At 34.9% G+C, this 9,646-nt stretch overlaps 1 pseudogene; it reads left to right on the top strand.

The window, feature by feature from the left end:
* The first annotated feature begins 1,591 nt into the window (after positions 1 to 1,591).
* The window catches only part of LOC107195763, a 150,147-nt pseudogene continuing 142,092 nt past the window's right edge, over positions 1,592 to 9,646 (top strand).

Below are 9,646 nucleotides of genomic sequence, written 5' to 3'. Positions count from 1 at the left end.
CCCAATACAAATCTAAAAGAACATAGGGGTACTTCTTGGCCAATTTTTGGTTGAAAGCCTATAATCAGAAGGATAAGAATGTTGATGTTTCAAAAGCTGCTTTTGTCTGGAAATCAAGCATTTGAATTCTGTTTCCAGCTGGGCCAGAGATAGAGTTCAGAGGCCCAGGCTCTGTCCAGAATGGGGAGACTTGTAGGAATACTTCTCTCCCTGAGATGGGGTGTCTAAGACTTATTTCCTCAGATTTAGAGTGAAAACCTAGACTTGACCCACCTCCTCTCAACCCTGGAGAACTTTAGAGAGGACTGCCTTGGTGCCATGTATACCTGAAAAGGAAAATGTAAAGAAAAAGGAAACAGGTTTTGACTGAGTGTAGCTTCAGAACAACCAAAGGATAAATCTAGACCTAGGGTAGACCACCTGAGCATTTCTAGAGACCCTAAATGGTTTGAGGGAGCCCATATAATAGAACCTAAGGTATCTGACAAAAGCAAAGATAAATTCCCTCTAACTAAACTCACTCAAAAAGAAATCGAAATCCTGATTAGTTCATAATAAGAATTATAAAAATAAATGATTAGTCATAAATATTTCCTCAAAGAAAATCCCAAGCCTCTTTGTCTTTATTAAAGAACACTATTACTGTCACTCAAGGAAGAAACAATTCCAGTCTCACACAAACGCTTTCAAAGAGTGACACGACAGTGATAATAAAACCAGATAAGGACAATATGATACAGAAAATTGACAGACCAATCTCTCTCATGAACATAGATGCACTAAATAAGTAAAATCCAGCACACAAAAAATAATACCTCAGCACTAAGCTGTTTTTTTTTAATCCAAGAATGCAGAATGTATTTGACATTCGAAAATCAAACAACATAAATCAGCACCTACTAGAATAAAGGGGGAAATTATATTATCATCTCAATAAATGCAGATAAAGTATTTGATAAAGTTCATAGTCTATTTATTATAAAAACTTTTAGCAAACTAGGAATTGAAAACACTGATTTTTTTTTTTTTCCTGTAGTAATGATGTGTAACAAACCATTGTGAAGCTTAATGGCTTGGAAAAATAATTACAAATCAGTAGAGAGATTACGGCTCTGATGAGCTCAGCATAACTGATCGACTTAACAGGCTGAGTGTTGTGTTTAGGTCTCCTGCATGTATAGGCATATCTCATTTTACCGTACTTCACAGATACTTTATTTTTCACAAATTGAAGGTGTGTGGCAACCCTGTATTGCACAAGTCTGTTGAAACCATTTTTCCAACAGCATTTGCTCACTTTGTGTTGCCGTGTCATATTTCCATCGCAACATTTAAAACTTTATTATTATTATCTTTGTTATGACCAGTGATCTTTGATGTTATTATTATAATTATTTTTGGGCACCACAATCCATGCCCACATAAGATGGTAAATTTAAGCAATAAATGTTATGTGTATTATGACTGCCCCAATGACCAGTTGTTCCTATATCTCCCTCCTTCTCCTCAGGCCTCACTATTCCCTGAAATAAAACAAAATGACAACAAAAAAAACCTAAAATTAGGTCAATTCATAATCCTACAATGGCTTATGTCTCTCACTTTTAATCAAAAGCTAGAAATGATTAAGCTTAGTGAGGAAGGCATGTTGAAAGCTGAAGTAGGCTAAAAGCTAAGCTAAAAGCTTGAGTGAAATGATTAGCCAAGTTGTAAAAGAAAAGAAAAGTTCTTGACGGAAATAAAAGGTGCTACTCCAGTAAACAAGAGAATTATAAGAAAGCAAAACAGCTGTATTGCTGATATAAAGAAAGTTTTAATTATCTGGGTAGATCAAACCAGCCACAACAATTCTTTAAGACAAAGCTTAATACAGAGCAAGGCCCTAACTTTCTTCACTTCTGAAGCTGAGAGAAGTGAGAAGCTACAGAAGAAAGTTTGAAGCCAACAGAGGGTGGTTCATGTGGTTCAAGGAAAGAAGCTGTCTCCATAACGTAAAAGTACAAGAGAAGCAGCAAATGCTGATGTGGAAGCTGCAGCAAGTTATCCAGAATATACAGCTAAGATAATAAACGAAGGTGGCTACCCTAAACAACCGATTTTTCAATGTAGACAAAACAACCTTCATTTGGAAAAAGATGCCATCTATGACTTTCACAGCTAGAAAGGAGAAGTCAATGCCCGGCTTCAAAACTTCAAAAGCCAGGCTGAGTTTCTTATTAGGAGTTAATGCAGCTGGTGACTTAAAGTTGAAACCAGTGCTCATTTACCATTCCAAAAATCCCAGGGCCTTTAAGAATTACATTAAATATACTCTGCCTATGCTCTCTAAATGGAACAACAAAGTCTGGATCACAGCACATGTGTTTACAATGCACCCAGTCACTCAATAACTCTAATGGAGATACATAAAAATATTAATGTTATTTTCATGCCTGCTTACACAGCATCCATTCTGCACCCCATGGATCCAGGTGTAATTTTGACTTTCAAGTCTTATTACTTAGGAAATAAATTTTGTAAGGCTATTGCTGCCATAGATAGCAATTCCTCTGATGGATGTGGACACAGTAAATTGAAAACCTTATAAAAAGGAGTCACCATTCCAGATGCCATTAAGAACATTTATGATTCCTGGGAAGATGTCAAAATATCAACATTAACAGGAGTTGGGAAGAAGTTGATTCCAATACTCATGAATGACTTTGAGGGGTTCAAAACTTCAGTGAGAGAAGTAACTACAGATGTTATAATAGCTATAGAAGTAGAATTAGAAGTGTAGCCTAAACATGTGACTTAATTACTGTAATTTCATGATAAAACTTTAAGATATGAAAAGTTACATCTATGGATGAGCAAAGAAAGTGGTTTCTTGAGATGGAATATACTCCTGATAAAGATGCTCTGAAGATTGTTGAAATGACAACATAGGATTTAGAATATCATTTAAACTTAATTGATAAAGCAGTGGCAGGGTTTGAGAGGACTGACTCCAGTTCTGAAAGAAGTTCTCCTGTGGGTAAAATACTATCAGATAGCATCGATGCTACAGAGAAATAGTTTGAGAAAGGAAGAGTCAACTTATGTGGCAAACCTCATTGTTGTCTTATTTTAAGAAATTGTTACAGCCACCCCAACCTTCAGCAACTGCCACTCTGATCAATCAGCAGCTATCAATATCAAGGCAAGACCCATCAATGGCAAAAAGTTTATAACCCACTGAAGGCTCAGATGATGGTTACCATTTTTTAAGCAATAAAGTATTTTTAAATTAAAGTATATACAATTGTATTTTTAGACATAATGCCATTGCATACTTAATAGACTCTCATATAATGTAAATATAATTTTTATATGCACTAGGAAACCAAAAATATTGTGTGACTTGCTTTAATGAAATACTCACTTTATTGTGGTGATCTGGAATCAAACCCACAATATCTCTGAAGTATGCCTGTATTCTCTCATTCTAATGGACAATCAGCTATCAGGGCATATGTTTCTCATAGTAGATGGCAGAAGGCTGTGAAGACAAGCAAACCATGCAAGCACAATTAAAATATTTGCTTACATCATATGCACCGGCAACCCATTGGTCAAAAAGAGGTCATCTGGCCAAGTGCAATATCAGAGAATAAGGAAATGTACACCACCAACATTGGGAAGCAATGAGCATCTGTATAGCAGAGTGTATGAATGTATGATTCTAACATAAAGAGGGAGTAAAGTATTAGAAACAATGATCTAATATGCTATATAGGAAAATTTCCTTAATCTGATAAAGGTTAGCTATAGAAACACTACAGCCAACATTGCATATAATGGAGAAAAGTTGGGCATTTTCCTTTTGGTATTAGAAATATGACAAGGTTTCCTGCTATCTTCACTACTATGCAATGTTTAACATTTTAAAGAACTGCCACACTGTTTTCCATATTGGTTACACAATGTTACATTCCCACAACAATATATGAAGGTTATACTTTCTCTACAAACCTGTCAACACTTGCTTTTTTTTTTTTTTTTTTTTAACAATTGTAGCTGTCTTAATGACTATGAAGTGGTATCCCATTGTGGTTTTGATTTGCATTTTCCTAATGACTAATTATGTTGAACATATTTTTACTTGGCCATTCGTGTATCCTTTCTGGACAACTGTCTTATCCAAATCCTTTGCCCATATTTTTAATTGGGTTGTTTTTTATTGTTGACTTGTGTGAGTCCTTTATGTATTCTAGATATGTTTTTTTTCTATCAAATATATAATTTGAAAATATTTTCTCTCATTCAGTGTGGGCTGTATTTCCACTTTCATGATAGTGTCCTTTGAAGCACAAAAGTCTTTAATTTTGATGAAGTCTAATTGATCCATTTTTTTTCTTTTTTCACTTGTGCTTCTGTTGTTGTATCCAAGAAACCGTTGCCTAACCTAAGGTTACAGAGATTTACTTTCATGCTTTCTTTCTTCTGAGAGTTCTATAGAGTTAGCTCTGACCCTTAGAATTATGATTTATTTTGAGTTCATTTTTGTGTATGATGTGAGGGAGCAATTCAAATTCTTTTTTTTTTTTTAATTTGAATACTCAGTTTCCCAGCACCATTTGTTGAAAAGACTGTTCTCTCCCCATTAACTGGTCTTCACACCATTGTTAAAAATAAATTGACCATAAACATATTCTGCTCTCTCAACTGCATTCCAGTGATCTATATGTCTATTCTGTGGTCATACTACACTGTTTTGATTACTATAACTTCGTAGCAAGTTTTAAAATTGGCATATGTGAGACTTCCAACTATGTTCTTCTGTCTCATGACTGTTTGGCTAGTCTGGGTTCCTTGAAATTCAATGTAAATTTTAGAACAAGCCTGTCAATAAATTCTAAAAATGCAACTTGGATTTTGAGAGGTATTGAATTGCATATGTAATTATTTTGGAAAGTATTGCCATCTTAACAGTATGTAGTCTTTCTATCCATGAACATAGAATGTTTTTCCATTTATTCGTGTCTTATGTAATTTATTTAAATAAAGTTTTGTAGTTGTATGTCTTGTCCTTATTTTCTTAAAAACCTATTCCTAAGAATTTTATTTGTACTTTTTGGTGCTATTGTGAGTGGAATTGTTTTCTTAATTTCACGTTGTTTGCTCACTGGTAGTGTTAAAAATTATTTTTATATATTGATCTTGTCTTCTGCAACTCAGTAGAAAAATAAATGTATAACTTGAATAGCACTTCACACACACACACACACACACACACACACACACACACACACACAAATCCAAATAACCAGTAACCCAATGAAAAGGTGCTGAACATTAGAAAAACAAAAATTAGAGCCATGATAAGATACCAACGCTCACCCATCAAATTGAGAAAGAATAAAAGTCTGACAGTACTTCATGTAGGCAATGGTATAAGCATCAGGAACTGTTCTATTTGTAGGAGCGCAAATTGTTATGGTAACTTTAGAAAACTATCATTATCTGGTAAAACTGAATATATGCAAACAATAATATCTGACGATTCCACTCTATACATATGTACTTTAAAGATATGCTTGCTTACATACACCAATATTCAGATTTAAAAATGTTCATAGCAATATTGCTCATAGTAACCAACTTTTTGAAAGACTGCACATGCTCATCATTAGTAGTATGGGTATATATAAAATGTATTACATTGTTACAGTGGGATACCACATCAAAATAGATCTGAATAAATTACAGATATGTATATAAACTTATGAATTTGTGTGGAGGAAAAAGCAAGTCATAAAATAGTAATTAAGTATTATTCTATTTACAAATATTTCAAGAACAGGTAGTACTAATCTAATTTTTAATGATACATAAACAGGTGGTAAAAAAATCTAAAAAAATAAAAGAGTGCTAGAAAAATCAGGATAAGGTTATAGTTGCTGTACGATGCCTTAAGTTGCTTTATAATGATAAAATAAAGACAAAGTGATGAAGGATGTATGAAAAATTCTGTAGTTCCTATAATGCTGTTTCACAACTTGGTGGAGTTATACGGGTGTTACAGACAAATGTTAAAATGTACCTATGATTTAAAGTATGCAATTTTCTGCATATCACATTTTATAATAAAAACATTTAAGCCAATAAACAAACACATTGCTTTTTCCTGATAAGATTACATTGACCTATGACTTAGCTCATCCTGCCACTTATCAGAGATAGATGTTTGCAAATTTTAAAGTTTTTGAAATGGAAATTTTACATTGAAACCCAACACAGAAAACAGATCAAACATAGATGCTCTGTTTAAAGTGGGGGATGAGATGTCTGGATTATGGTTCACTTAAATCTCTCCCTAGGACATCTTTCTCTCAACATATAAGAAATCATAGACCTCCAGGGCATGAACAGTTTGGAAAACACTGTTAAAGGCTGTTGAAGCAGGAAAATATTTTGGATTTCACCTAACTGAAGCTCCTCATTTTACAGAGAAGACTTTATGACATGCCTAAGGTCATCTAGCTAGTTCATGGCAGATTGGTTTGAAACCCAGCTTTGAATTTTAGGATGTAATTATTTTCACAGCTTAGTTTTTCGATGACTGTAGCATTGAAAATCACTCATCTATAGTTTCAATGTCTTCCAAAATTGTTCTTATGGCAACTAGTTTTATTAGCAATGCATTTTCAATAAACCAATGCACAAAAATTCTCTGGGGATGTGTGTGTATTAATAAATATACATCTATACTACATATCATAGATACATATTAATAAACATGTTATAATGTATATTCGAGTATATATATCCTAAAAAATATAAGGCCGTTATATCATATAAAGTTAAAATCAGTTGGGCTACTTTAACCTCAATGAAAAAAATAGGAGGAAGCATTTATCACAGGGTAGGTGAAAATCGGCAGTGTTTCTTCTCCACTAAGTTAAGCCAGATAAAATGGGTAGAACAGAGCAGGATCAGAGATTTAAAACATTATCTATCAGAAGACTTTCCTCATGAGTGTTAAATGTAGAAGCAAAATGTATCACATATTTAAAATAAAAAGATTCTAAAATGCTTTTCTCTGGTGGTTTGTAAAATAGGATAGATTTCTATGGGAATTTTAGAGTAAAATGCCCCTTTCTTCAGTGGCATTTTATGCATGACAACGTAAGATTCGGGCTTTTGTGGAGGTGTGGTCACAGAGTCAGCCTCACCCCATTCCTAGCCTTGTGCAGCAGCCCAGGAAGTGTGCTATCCATATCTGCCTTCAAAAAATACCTTGCCAGTTAGCTGTGATCAGCAATGTTTGAGCCAGGGTCACATTCTTCCTGGGCAGTCTCTAGCCACTGTTTCAGCCAAACGGAGGTACCAGGCACCATTTCTGACGCTATAGATGCCTCTGTGGGTAATTTTGTGCCCCAGAACCCATGGGACTGGCTAAGACTCTGTATTGCTGCACTGCAGTCTAAAGCTCTTCCCTTCTCCTTTAATGAGTAGCACACCTACTTCATGACCTAAAGTTTTTCTTTGCTTCTTCTTGCTCCTTCTTCCTTTTATATTTCTTTCATGAGCATTGACTCCAATAAATCTCTGGCACTCTGAATTATCTTTGTATCCCAAAGGACCCAATAGACACAGAGGGGCAGAGAAGCTCTGATCACTTCAATCTGTGCTTTTTTTCTTTCCTAAGGACACTACAATATCCAGTTACATAAAAGATGGAAATTATTTTACTTCATTATAGTATATGCAGTTTAGAAAGAAACAAATTTTAAAAATTAACATCCTGGTCTACGAAAACTTATCATGTCCACAAAATGGTTCCTTTCCAGAAAAATTTTGAAAGGACTCCTTTTCACTCAACCCCATTCACACTGTCCTTCTCTATAAGATTTAGATAAAAAATAAGGACTAAGAAAGAAAGGACACCTAAAGGATCTCTCTCACCCTCCATCACAGTTTGAATGCTCATGGCCTACTCACCCATAGCTACTCTTAGTTCTACTAGCAGACGTCCTGAACTCAGAGTTAGCCCCAGTTGTGGCTTTTTCTCTGGTGTCATTGGAACTGATAAATGAGAGCCCATGGAGAAAAATGATGCAACAGTTATATCTTAGTTTGCTTGAAGGTAAATATTTATAGAATTCTCTATTCCTATAGATCTTTAGAACTCTTTAGGCCACCAACTTCCAACACACACACGCACGCACGTGCATACACACACTCACACACACAGAAAGACACATAGACACACGCACAAAACTCAAGCACTCTTCTCTACTCTCTACATCCCCGTATTCATACATCTATGACTTACATTGTCTCATCTCTCTTCCTACATGAAATACAATCGCTCTTAGAGTGGTTATTTTGGTCTTGTTGTCCTATGCATCTTTGTACCCAGGCATCTATCTTAATAGCAGAATTATGGCAGGAATAAAATAATTCAAGGAGAAAGGAAGAGGGAGGAACTAAATGAATCTTGGATCCATTTGAGTTTAAGATCTACCTAGACAAGTACTTTGTTTCTAAACCTCAGTTTTCTCATCAGTAGAATGGGGATATAATGTCTTTAGAATAGTTTTCTAGTGTATATAAAATCTAAAACTAGAATGCTCTTAAATCAGAAAACGATTTGTGTTTGCCCGAAATTATGTAACATTTTTACATTTTTAAAAGTAAATATTAAATAGCAATTTGTGTTAAGAATAATTCATTTAGTTTTAAAGGCCTATGTTCTGAGACTAATGTGCTACAATGAAATTCCATTTAATTCTCACCCTTACCCCTCAGCCGTTCTTTCAGCTGCAAAGTTTTATTTATATAATAAATGTTTTCACTTATGTTCACCATGACAGCCTGAGTTTTCCCATGTATTCGTTCAGGTTGACCAAAAACCATCCAGATATTTTATGGATTACAGAGTAAAATCTTCCAGAAAGAAATTGTTTAGACTTGTATATGTGACCTATTTATTGAATTCTCCCAGAAGGCTTTATGCAAAGAAGAATTTCTTTTCCCTTTAGATTAAATCGAATATATATTGCCAAAACAAAGATCCACTGAACCGCCATCCAGTAGGTTGACTCACTTGAATTTACAGTTATGATAAAGTTACTTGTGAAAACAAACTGAAGCTGGTAATCAGTGAGAACTAACCCCTCATTTAAAATCCAATCCACGAATGGAGTTGTACCGCTATGGCTGTAAACATTAGTTCATGTAAATGTCCCCTCCCCTCCCCTCTAGACGGCTCTGAATGACAAGCTTGATGGAAAGGAAGGGGGAATATTGGGCCCACAACATTGTTCACCAAATGTGGTGACTAAAGAGAACAAGCGATTCCGTCTGGGACCCAGAGTTGCTGGCAGCTATCACGGCAGCTTTTGCCTTTGTGGCACAACAAAGTTTTTTGTTTTTTTTGTTTTTTTCATTGTTTTTCTAAAAGGGATGAGTACAATAATTTTTTAACATTGGCTCCTTTGTGTTACAGTCTGTTAGCACACATTTTCAGATTCGCTTGAGAAAGGAAACAAAATAAAAGTGTGGGTGCATGTTAATTACCCAGAAACATGGCATACCAGATGGGCCCCAAGGTCTGCTTCAGTCTGGTAGGTAAATAATGATTCCCAGTTCCCTTGTTCCCTTTGAAAACCAAATTTTG

This window comes from Pteropus alecto, unplaced genomic scaffold (genome assembly GCF_000325575.1).
Source record: "Pteropus alecto unplaced genomic scaffold, ASM32557v1 scaffold20, whole genome shotgun sequence".
NCBI classification, from domain to species: domain Eukaryota; kingdom Metazoa; phylum Chordata; class Mammalia; order Chiroptera; family Pteropodidae; genus Pteropus; species Pteropus alecto.
Note: the sequence above shows the minus strand (reverse complement) of the source record. Positions and strands in the feature narration are given on the sequence as shown.